We start from the raw sequence: 13389 nt of genomic DNA, 5'->3' as shown, positions 1-13389 counted from the left end.
ATGCTTGGACATGAAATGTATTCGATGGCGGAACTGAGTCATGTCATTGGGAATTCATATCATCCTTTATATTGAAAGATAAGAAGGTGCCGCTAACAGTGGTGCTACCCTTTCTGTACTGCATCCATTTTATCTTGAGAGCTCAAAATTTAGGGAACCATTTGGTGCAGTGTGATGCTCCTCAAATGATCTGTGGAGTAGACCAGCTTTTGCCTTAGCATTTTTCCCCCAATTTGTCATGGATCAATACTTTTATGAAATATACTACAAATGCATTGCTAAAATATGAAATAAAAAGCAAAGACCTTCAATTTATAAGCCTCAGGTTTTTACTATTACATTTAACAGGTATAAAATTACCTTGTCAAGGCATCCAAAAGTATCTACAATGCTACCTCCTAATTCCTGGACTCATCTCCTTGTAGAATGGCAAAGGGTCTGTAGACCACACTTGAGGTGTTACTGGTGTGGTAGGTAGACTTTGGTTTCAGACAGGCTTATGTTTAGATCCCGTTTGTCACTTCTTGGTTTAACTTGAGAAAGTCACTTGTTTAATGATGCATAAGAGGCACAGAATCAGCACACATTTCCTAATCTTACTAGTATCATGTACAAGATCCATTTTGTAAATATGAAAATATTGAGACATCCTGTATTCTTTTCTTCATTGCTGCCACCTGAAATTATCAGCAGAAAACAGATCTTCTCTAGGTTTCTTCCATTACTGTTAAGATATCATTTAGTTCATCACAGATACTAATAAGGCAGGGACTTGCTAACAATTCAGCCCAAATAAGGTCACAAGTTGGTTTCTGGTTGGGAGATTGGAAAGACAGCCTAACCACAGCTACAGCAGATAGCTCAAATGAGCAGTTCTAGTGACCAGATGATGTCTTGTCTTAGGGTGACCTACGGCTTACCCGAGGGGAGGGTAATGAGCAGTGGAGAACTCAATAAATATTTGTCAGATGAATGTTGGGAGTAACTTTCTGAGTTGACAACAGATTTGCCTTGGGTGAAAACATAGATAATATGTTACTTCCTGTTCAATATCATTGTTATTTTACTAGTGCAAGCATATGGTCTTCTAGCCACACACTAGCCTACTCACTGAAGCAGCAGATTTTTTAGCTGTGAAGCTTTATCTTCAAATGCACCCTTAAATGGAATCCAATTGTATAAAAAGATGAGAGCACAGTTGTGCTGGTTGAAGGAGGAGGAGTTGAAAGACAGGCCTTTGTCTATTTTGCCTTCCTGATTCAAATGCCTAAGACTCAATAGAGCACAATTTGAAACCATTGCACTAAAACACCACTGAACTCCATGGATAGTTCAAATGATGAGTCAAATGAATGGCCAAATTACTGAAAATAGCCAAGCGTAGTTTCCATCTATAATTGGCAGGTGTTCCCTTAGTTCTCGGTTCTCCATCGAGATAGCTCGAAGATGTTGCCACACGTTTATCATAAGCCCAACTTACCTGCAAAAGACTATCTTCTCTCAGGCTTTTTGGTCCCTTTCTTTGTTTCTAAAAATTCTACTCTACTATCTCCTCTGCTATAAAGCAGCACATTGTCTTTCTTATTATAAAACCATTATACACTCAAGGGCTCAGCTGTACTATCAGAGACTGCAGGAATAATGGACAAAGAAAGCTTAGACAAGTTGTCCACGCTCTTTTTTTCGTAGTCTTCACTCTTGCCTGGTTAGAGCATTCAGTGTGCTTCCCGTCCCCCCCCCCCCCCCCACCCCCGCTCCAAAGATTGCAACTGTTGAGTATCAAGGGAATTAAGCATAACATTGATGTAATTGAGCTTGTATCTATTGCTGTGGGGGATAAATTGTCTATATAATTCTATGTCTGTAGGTCCTTAGACTTCACCACTTCAGGTTCAGTAATGAATAGAGGCAGAGTTTATAGTAACCTGATATATTTAGGGATTTGATTGGATTTTCTTTTTCTTTCTTTCTGAGCTTTTGTCTTTTAGTATGTGACCATAATAGCTCTTGTAATGCAATTACTTTGCTAAATCAATGTTAATGAAATCAAAACACTATGGTTATATAATATTTCAGAACACAGATGACAGCTGCATTGTATGCAATCAGGATGAACTATCTCTTCAGATGAGTAACATCAAGGGAGTCCCTCTATAAGTCAGGTCAGCCATATTCTACAACTCTATAAGACTATAGACTTTAGTCAATCTCATATTCATGATTTTCATCCAAAATATTTAATCTTGCTCATTTACAATGGTATGCTTTAGAAGCATACAATAGTCATTTCCTTTCTTAGACCTTATCTTTTATAATTTCTGAACTTGCTAACATATAAACAGTATTATGGTCACTCTTACAAATAACTGTTAGAGTGAATTTATTTATATTTGGCTGGATTATAGAAATCAAATAATAAAACATTAGGAAAATAAAACAGTCTTGAAAATATATTTCTTTTCCTTCTATGCAGAATTTGGGAAGACAACTAAAAGCAAATTCTATATAACCTCTGAGGTTTTTAAATATTACATATACCGAAACACTTAATGTTTTCCAAGAAATGTTAGTATGCTATATCAACTCTATAAATCCTCTTGAGAATTAACTAATTATTTTGAAAGAAAGTTTGGTCTCAAATTTAAAATAAATATCAAGTTGGGAAAGACTGGGATTTTCTGGAAGTCTTCTCTGAATAAACCCCAGAATAAATCTATGCATTTCTTAAAGGAGTTGACAGAATTACCTGATGCTAAACCACAAAAGAACACCCATACTGTTAAGCAAGGCCAGAGATTGTTCCACAGCATGTAGGTGCTGAATGGAAGAAGCTAATGAGAAAAAGAATGATTGTGACAAGCAATTATGTCACCTATGTGAACAGCTTAATTTTCTAAATTAGCCACTTTGATAATTATGACATCTCATTTGTCTTTTAATTCCATGGGCCCTGAAGTTTACCTTTGATTTTTTCCAATCCGATAAGAGACTTTGATAAGCCAAGGGCCTATTATGTGTCTGAAAAATTCAGATTTCAGGCTGATTGGACTTGCTATTTGCTTGAGCCAGAGCAAATGACTCTCTCTACAAGAGCTCTCCAAGCCTTGCTTTCCTCGCTTCTGTTTGCAGTAGAGATGGAAGAGAAAGGGGAGGGGGCAGAAGAGGTTGCAAAGCAAATTAATAGTGTCAACAGGACTAAAGAGAAAACTATTCAGCCTTCTCCAGGGAAAAGGCAAACTGTTTTTCAAGTACATTAAAAATCACTTTAGTAGCATCCACTTTACATGCATGCCCCCAAATTACCAAGCTAATTACAAATTATTCTCGTCTGCTTATTGAAGCACTTTCAAGATCTTCCAAAGGATACGTATTTTTTTGTTGTTGTTCTTATATTGACTTGGGAGGTTTATAAAAATCTTGGGGCCTGTATAGCCAGGTATATTAGAAATATAGATTTCATGAAAGGTGAATCCCAGTGACCTCTTCAGACTGGATTTCTGAAGCTGAGTTATATGCACAATGAGGAGAAGTCCTGACTTCATCTATTTGCAGAAACTTTGTAACCAACTGATCTCTCATACTTGAATGTGTGCATGTGTACTTGGCAAGAGGATGCCCAGATGTGCCAAATAAGGTGACAGGACATGTGCACATGGTCTTCCAGAGATAAGGGCCTACACTGGGAGTTCAGATCACAGCGTGGTTCCCAAAACACTTAGGAAAGTCAGGAAAATTGATTTAGCCCATCACATGATGAGGGTGGATTTTACATAACTGTGTATAAAAAGGTAGGGCCGTGGCTGAAGGAGGCAGCTCTCAGGAATGAAGAGACAGCTTCACTCTTCATGCACACACATCATACCCACACACATATATATGCCTATATCCAACCATGGCCTGAACAGACACTGTCAATGATTGGGTGACACTTGGTCTGCTATTTTCAACATACTCCAAAGGCAATATGTTATTTTGTGTTTTTCCTACACAAGGTTTCCCTTAAGGTTTATTTTAAGTGGATCTTACCTAGAAAAAGATTTGTTTTGCATATGCCTGGGCATCTCACATTTTCGGATTGGTATTAAAGTAATTGATTTGAACCAGTGGTTCCCAAACCTGAGTGATCAGATTTACCCTCTTGAATGTAAAATATTGGGCATCCCAGCAGTGGTCTGGACCCCTTCCTAGTCTTTGAGATTGTGCCTAGATGTTCTTGGGCTTCTGAAGAACTCTGCCACTGTGACTACTTAGAATATAAGAAATGTCTTGAGGGTTAAATCTCCAATGATGTGTGGTGGGCCTGGAGTTGTTACCACCAGTGACATCAGAATGATAAACTCTGCCACAAACAGAGCCAGGCACTCAGGTTTGAATAAGATTTTTTTTTAAGCCACTCATTCTCTTCTTTTTTTAAAAAAATATACTGAAAGTATTTATAAAGGATATTTATAAATAAATTTGTTAAATCTTCATTAGCTTAAATGTATCTGTCAAACTTACCATTAACTTATTTATCATTTTTGTTTTTTGAATAGAATGGGTTAATTTTTTAAATTCAGGTATAACTTACATAAGTAAAATTCACCTTTCTAAAAAGTGCATAGTTCTACAGGATTATACAAATACATACAATTACGTAACCCACACTACCATCAAGAACAGTTCTGTCAGCCCAAAATGCTCTTCCATGCCACTTATAGTCAGACCCCTGGCCCCCAAACCCCTGACAACAACTGGTCTCTTTTTTTCAGAGTTTTACTTTTTCCAGAATGCCATCTAAATGAAATTGTACAGAATTTAGCATTTTTGCTTTGACATGCATTTGAGATACATCCATGTTTTTTTGGGTATCAGTACTTCATTCCTTTCAACTGATGAGTATTATCCCTTATATGGATGAACTGCAGTTTACCTATTTATACACCAAAAGACATTTGGATTGTTTGAAGTTTTTGGAGATTACAAATACAGTCACTATAAGCATTCATGTATTTGAGTTGGAATTTATCAGACAGATCCAGCTTCCAGAATCTAGGATTAGTGCTAAACAAATTCACAGGATGATGATTCACAGAATGAATCATTCCAGCACCTGATCTCGACCTTCCTTGGACACTGGATCCTCCAGGTCTCCTAGGGAGACTTATTTAACTTCTTGTGCAAAACTTCTTAAAATTCACACTAGAGAAATCTTGATATCTTTTGTTTTCCCAGAAATAAATTTTCTACACACTAATTAATCAAGAAATACACAGTCGTACCTCGGTATCTGAGGAGGATTGGTTCCAGGACCTCTCTTGGATATTAAAATTCACAGATGCTTAAGTCTCTGATATAAAATGAGATAGTATTTGCATATAACCTATGCACATCCTCCCATATACTTTAAATCATCTCTAGGTTACTTATAATACCTAATACAATGTAAATACTATGTAAATAATTATTATAATATATTGTTTAGGAAATAATGACAAGGAAAAAAAGTCTCTGCATGTTCAGTATAGATGCAATGGTTTTCTCTGAATATTTTCGATCCTTGGTTGGTTGAATCCATGGATGCAGAGTCCATGGATACAGAGGACTGACTGTATAAGTCCTACAACCTGTATTTATCGCTTTGACTACAGTTTAAAGGAAACATTTCTTACTTGTTGAGGATTCCAACACCTTGAACTAGTCTTTCTTTCTTTTCACATCTGGTATATTGTGGAGTATGCTCTTGACATTTAAATGGAGACATTTAGTTATTTATTTGGTTTAGTATATTTTAAGTTTCCCAGTAGAATGAAAATCTTACTGTTTCTGAAAATCACAGAAATCATGGCTGAAAGAGAGAGAAATGTCTAGAAAGAGTGCTCATGCATGACCTGAGAGCTTTGAAGTCATGTAATACATTTAGCCTTTTAATAGGTGATCCCAACTTTAAGGAATGGCAGTATGAGAAAATCCTAGTTAATAAGCCATGCATATCAGGTTCTGGATAGTCAGATCCAGAATCATTTCTTTCAGAAAGCATTCTCCAACGGTTTCTATTTGGAAAACAACTCTTTCATCCTTGTAGTGCATTTAAAATGTCCCCCTTCCAGCAGCATAGCTATCGCATCAAGCAAGATAAAGCATAGTTTTATTTTTTATGATAGTTTTATTTTATTGAAGGGTAATGACTACTCATCCTCCATGTATTTGGGGAGTGGGAGCTATGAGGGACTGTGGAAAATAGTGAGGCCTGTTGATTTTTTCATGAGATCATTTTTCCCTTGACATGCAATTTGATGCTTAACAATTTTTCTGAAAGTCAAAAGGAGTACTACGTTCCCTAATTTTCACAGAGCTATAAATAGCCCCTCACAAAGCATAATTGTATAAAAGAGATTACACTTCTTTATGAAAGAATTTCCACTGGAAAGATAAAAGGAGGTCAAAACTCTTATGTGAGACATGTATTTTCAAGTATTCATAAAAATAGAAATCATCAGCAGTGGGAAAATTCTTCATGATAGACAGTCACATACAAGATACTGGAGCCAAAGCCATTTTTACAGGCGCCAACTGTAGTTTGAATGGAATCCAGCCAAGAAGCGACTGCTAGGCATTTAATTCAAGTGCCAATAAAAAGGAGGAGCATGCGCGCGCGTGCGCGCGCGCACACACACACACACACACACACACACACACACACACACACACTCTCCAGCTTGTGGAGGTATTTGCCAGAAACATTTTCAGGCTTCTGCCATCTGGGTCCTACAACCAACAGTCAGGTCCTGTGGTGACTCCAGCTGCTGACTCCTGCTCCTAGATGTAGGATAATGTGGAAAAGATGAAAAGGGGAAAAATCAGAAGAGCAAGTGCAGCAGTTGGAAGGATCTACTAGACAGCATTTAGATAACATCAAGATCCCAATTAGCTTGTAATGATTCCAATGCCATGAAAACTTTAAGAAGTCCACTTGCAAGTGATTAGACATGCATTGGTATTGTTTTTGTTATTTATAAATCACCAGAGACACATAGGACAATTTACAAAACATTACAAAAGACCAGGACGCTGTCTCATTGGGTTTATGGGCATGAAAAAACAAAAAAATAAAAGGTGGACAGGCCGGGCACAGTGGCTCACGCCTGTAATCCCAGCATTTTGGGAGGCTGAGGCGGGCGGATCACGAGATCGAGGAGATCGAGACCATCCTGGCTAACACAGTGGAACCTCGTCTCCACAAAAATACAAAAAATTAACCAAGCGTGGTGGCGGGCGCCTGTAGTCCCAGCTTCTCGGGAGGCTGAGGCAGGACAATCGCGTGAAACCAGGAGGCAGAGCTTGCAGTGAGCTGAGATCGCCTCACTGCACTCCAGCCTGAGCTACAGAGGGATACTCTGTCTCAAAATAAAATAAAATAAAATAAAATAAAATAAAATAAAATAAAATAAAATAAAATAAAATAAAATAAAATAAAAACAATATATAAATTAAAAAGTTTTTAAAAGGTGGACAACATATGAATTACCTAAGAAATCACTGGTAGTCATGACACTGAGGCAACTTATCTTGTGTCCTTCCCATGTGCCAGGCACTGAGTGAAGACTTTACATAAGCTCTCAATTTTAACCCTTACAACACCCCATAAAGAAGGTGTTCTCAATAGACTCATTTTACAAACAAGTAAGCTGATTTTCGAGGAGTTAAGTGGCTTGCTCAATATCTTACAGCTTGTATGAGGTAGTGGCAGGATCTGAAACCAGGTTGTGTCTTATTTCAGAATGAATGCTCTGAACTTCTGCCATACTGCCTCTCCATGGGAGTGTGCTGAGTTATTCCTCCACGAACTAAAAAAAGTTTCAGTGGGCCCTGGGACTCAAGCCTGTAATTCCAGCACTTTGGGACTCCAGGGCAGGAGGATCACTTGATCTCAGGAGTTCCAGACCAGCCTGGGCAATATAGCGAGACCCTGTCTCTATAAAAAATACAAAAAAATTGGCCAGGTGTGGTGGTGCACCTCTAAGTCAGCTACTCACGAGGCTGAGATGGGAGGATTGCCCAGGAGGTTGAGGCTGCTGAGAGCTATGATTGCTCCACTGCTCTCCAGCCTGGGCTACAGAGCCTATTCTGAATTTATAATAAGGGGATGCTAGACCAGCAAAGCATAGACAGTAGACAGTAGTTCTGGCATTTTCCATGCAAATGAGTCTCTTCAAGCCACCCGGTTCCACATGAGGTTACTGTATTCTATAGCCCTGTATAGGGCACAGAAGTCAGATACCTCCTCTCAATAATAATGATTACATTGCCCCAGCATCCTTTATCTATAGGGTCACTGCATTGGGTCCTTAGACAACTTAGTTCTTGCACAGAGAGTAAAACATCACTGTTCACTTCATTTTTCATTCTTATAAGGATGAGTGTTAGGGCTGGAATTAAAGCTGAAAGTTGAGATTACTTCCTGGCAGCAAATGTTGTTCTATCTTTGCTTCAAGTGTCTGTGCCTCTCTGTTGGTTACCTCCTGCCACACTCTCAGTTATCACACGCAACAAAAGGGTGGGGCGGGGTGGGGGGGGTTTGCAGAGGGAGAAAAAAAATTAGGTACGGTCAGGTTCTTGTTCACCTCATCATTTGGTTCATTTCCTCCATGCTCAGAACTCCCTTTGTCATCAAGCAGAAAGAGAACCTGGGGGAGGAAGGGAAAGATGACTGGGCCTGAAGTCATTTATAACCACAGGCAACTAGATCATTTTATACCAAAATGATGCTTTCTCAAAATCTCATCATTCATAGCAGAAGTATTTCTTATGGAGTAACATTCCTGTGCTTGTGAAAACATTGTGTGCAGTTGAACTCGCTTAATCTGTGAACATTTTGCCTCTTCCAAGAGTTGGGAAAAGGGTATTATGTCATTATAGTGTTAAAACGCATCAGTGACTTGATCATTTGAAATGCTTTAATAAAAATGAATCCTGTTAGCTGATTCTGATTATCTAGCACCAGACTTTACAGGCTTTTAAGACATTTTCCAGTTGTCAGATTTGTTTCTTTCTGTGAGACATTTAAATATTTAGATTCCATTCTTTCTGGGTATTCTAAATATAGGAAACAGATGTCTTAATAGCAGAAATATTAACAAGATGACTCTGTGGACTGTCTTCTCTAATGGCCTTTTGAAAATCATATTACTGGATTATGTATCAAACATCTTTGCTTGAAGTGAAGTAGTGGGTAGAGAACCAAGATTCAGTCCTGTTAAGAGGAGGTATTTGTTTTTTTAAAAAAATACATTATTATGGCTGGTATGGTTTAGCTGTGTCCCCACCTAAATCTTATCTTGAATTGTAGTTCTCATAATCCCCATGTGTCATGGAAGGGACCCAGTGGGAGGAAAGTGAATCATGGGGGTGGTTATCCCCATGCTGTTCTTGTGATAGTGAGTGAGTTCTTACAAGATCTGATGGTTTTATAAGGGGATTTCCCCTCTTTGCTCAGCACTTCTTCCTGCTGCCATGTGAAGAAGGATGTATTTTCTTCCCCTCCCACCATGATTGTAAGTTTCCTGAGGCCTCCCAAGCCCAGCAGAACTGTGAGTCAATTAAACCTCTTTTCTTTATGTAAATTACCCAGTCTTGGGTCTGTCTGTATTAGCAGTGTGAGAATGGACTAATATAATGGCCAATTAGAAAGAGCAAAATATGGCTCACTGAGCTCATCCAAAAACTTCCGCAATAGTAGTAGCTTTCAATACAGGCTATTTTGTGTGACAGTGAAGTATGCATTTACATGTGTGCTTCTCATATATTTCTTGAACTCTTCAGCAAAACTCATTTCCATACATGAACAGGTATATTATACATTCCTATATGGGTGCATGTACATACACACGCACGTGTGCACACACACACACTGATTTTTATGGTAAAGTAATAGGAATACTGCAGGCAGAAATAATTTTTATATACCAAGCAATTATACTTTTCATTGCAAGTGTTTTCTTCTTACCCTAGGACTTTTCTCCCGTTTTAGCTAGACCAGGAAGAATCCACTTTTTCAGGCGAGGGGGTTCTTACCACAGCAAAGTAGATAGAAAGTGTCTGATGCACCAGAAAGAAGACTCAAAGCACAAGTTGGAAGACGCTCCCCCACAATTCTATACCCAATCCCAAGTGCATATACAAATTCATGGGATAGAGGAGTACAGAGAAAATAAATGAGAGTATTGGACTTGGAGGGACTGAATAGAGAGGAGAGTATCAGTATATAGAACTTACCCCCTCCACACCCTCCTAATTGGCACTCCCCTCAAGCCAGGTGGCTCCAAGAGCTTGTGATCAGTGCAGTCACACAGGGTCCTGTGCTTAGAAAGGCCCACATTTAAGATTTAATACTCTGGGCCTATTATCTTAAAATTCTCTTTATCTTTAATTTTGTGTTTTGGCAGTGAAGTCTGATAGTACAATGGAGCCTAGACTCTGCATGGTCCCACTTCCTGTCACTCCCAACTTTCCAGGGATGGTTCTTGGACACACTCTGGTGCCCTGGCTTCTCCCAACCACCTTCTAATTTCCCAGAAGCCTCTACTACTCTCTATGGCCCACCCCAAGGACCTGGTTGTGAACGTGGGGAGGGTCTGAGCGTGTGTGTGCCTCAGGGGGTCGCCAGGTGGGGCATGGTGGTGGCTGTACCAACTTGAAGCTGGCATCACCACGTGTGTTTCACAGGCACTTTGAATGGGCAAGCCTCTTGAAACCACCTTTGCAAAGATTATGACAGTAAGAGAAATCTAGCATGGCTGACTCAGTCTTTCTTCTAGTTTCCCAGGGTGACTGTCCTTGCTTATTCCTGGGCGTCAGCCAAGCTAACCATGGGAGGAATGTAGTTTATAGTTTAAGCTTAAAGCAAAGATAATAATAGTCCCTCCCTAAAACTGCCCAACTCTTTATTTGGGTGTTGAAACTGCCTTTGTAAAACTAATGAAAGGCCATGAGACTAGAATTAGGTAAGTGGCCCGAATTCTGCTAAAATGTGTGGCATAGTTTCTGTAATCCCTTACTACTCAGGTGTCATATGGCTAGAAGTCACAAGATTTGTGACTTCCCCAATTGTTCCTATAGATAACATCACTATTGTAGAACCTAAGATTAGTCTTTTGAGATGTTTTTAGACTGACCCCACCCAGACTTGTGACTCATGACTCAACTGGTCCTATGGCCCCCCAGAGGCAGATTCAGCACACAAGGACCAGTGTCCACACCCTAATGATTGCACTCCCCAACCAATTAGCAGCAGCCATTCCCAAGTCCCCTGCCACAAAACTATCCTTGAAAACCTTAACCTCCAAGCTTTCTAGGAGACTGAGTTGAGTAATAACTCCATCTCTCATATGGCTGGTCTCACATAAATTAAACTCTTTCTTTACTGCAATACCACAGTCTCAGTAAACTGGTTTTGTCTGTGCAGTGAGCAGGAAGAACCCATTGGGCAATTATACTCTCACGGGCAATTATACTCTCGCCTAGTTCCCATCCTGGTACCTAACCCATCTTGACATGGAGGTTGCAACCCCTCAATTGTTCTGTTCACCATGGGTTGGAGTAGCAAACCCTTTGGAAGGAGAGATTGACTTCCCCATCTCTATTGCTGCAAAATGAATTACCACAATTCCATGCCTGAACACAACACATATTAGTTATCTCACAGTTTTTGTGGGTCAGGAGTCTGGACACAGCTTAAATGTGTTCTCTGTACAAGGTCTCACCAGGCTGCAATCAAGGCATTGGCAAAGGTGTGCTCTGATTTGAAGGTTTGCCTAGGGGAAGATCTATTTCAAAGATTCCTCTAATGGTTGGGAGAATTCACCTCCTTGTGATTGGAGGACTGAGTCTTCACAGTTCTTTCTGGCTGTTGGCTGGGGACTGCTCTCCGCAAATAAATGCAGTTCCCTGCCGTGTGACCTTCCTCATGGGCAGTTTCCAACATGGCTATCTCCTTGCTTAAGGCTAGAAGAATAATTTCCTCCTTTGATTTAATTACCTTTACCATATTCTACTAGTCAGAAACAAGTCTTGAGACATGGAGCCAAACATTTCCATGGCTTCCAGGAAGGCAACCTCCTGCCTGCCTGCTTTTAACAGTTCTGAGAAGGATAAACAAGGAGTGATTGTAAAGCACTAGGCCAATTCTGCAGTCATGTGTGTGTCAATAACTTACTCGTTTGTGCCACCAGAATGACTTTGGGTAAATTACCTCCTCTGGTGTACTAGTTTATCCCGTTTTTATAACTTAAAAAAAAGAAATGTCTTCCTTCCTCTTTCTTTTGCCCAGTCCCACACAATTGTCTAAGAGGATGCTGAGCATATGATCTTCTCTGAGTCTGGGTCTACAGCTTCTCTTCTCTATGGCCATTATTTAGCCTGCAAATAGGAAGAAAGGCTCCACCTTCCCCACTGATCACCAAGTGGGACTGGGAGCCAGTTGTCATTAGAGAGAGTTCATCCAGCATTTGGTGGATGCAGGTTTGGAATAGGATCAGAATTCTACTGTCAGGCCAGGTAAGATTATAGCATTATGGAGATGTAATACAAAATGCCCAGAAAATGGAGAAAGTTTCTACATAGTAAAGATGGGAGTCAGCTGCAACATGGAAGAATGGGATGGGGACACATAAGGAACAAAAAATTCATCTTAAAAGTCTCAAATTTTGCATCACAATCTAATCTTGGGCCCTGTGAAGACTAGACTGAATCCCAGGAGTGTCTACGTTCTTAGGAGGTGGAACAGCTCCACATCCTGAATTGAAATGACTTTTATAAAGGCAAATCCTGTTGTATAAAAGCCACTCAACCCAATTACTGCACTACAATAATAACAATGTTTTTTAAATTGCAGAATGTATGCTGATTAATTCCATAGAGGATTCTGAAACTCCTTTAAACCAGAGAAGTACTGTTTATACAAAAATCAGAATATCACTTACTTTTCCAGAGCACCTTCTATTTCTGCTATTAAAGTGACTCGTCCAAGATTCACTCCATAATTGGTAACTTGTAGACAGTGACTTGGGATATTTTATAGAAAATTTATTTTAAAATACATGCTGTAGCTGTAATTTACCTCCTTCCACGGAAAAGAGTGGTAAGCAAACTCTGAACTAATGCCCAGTGGAAAAGGATGCTAGGCATTAGGAAGGCGATACTGTGGCATAAAATGTGTTTAGACAGATTTTTCTGTCTGGTGTTACCCACAGAAAAACCAGCACAGCGACACTAACATAGAACCCTCTGTGTATTAGTTGGTACTCACACTGCTATAAATAAATATCTGAGACTGGGTAATTTATAAAGAAAAGAGGTTTAATTCGCTCACGGTTCTGGAGGCTGTACAGGAAACGTAGCTCCTTCTGCTTC

Source organism: Rhinopithecus roxellana, chromosome 6 (genome assembly GCF_007565055.1).
Source record: "Rhinopithecus roxellana isolate Shanxi Qingling chromosome 6, ASM756505v1, whole genome shotgun sequence".
NCBI classification, from domain to species: domain Eukaryota; kingdom Metazoa; phylum Chordata; class Mammalia; order Primates; family Cercopithecidae; genus Rhinopithecus; species Rhinopithecus roxellana.
Note: the sequence above shows the minus strand (reverse complement) of the source record.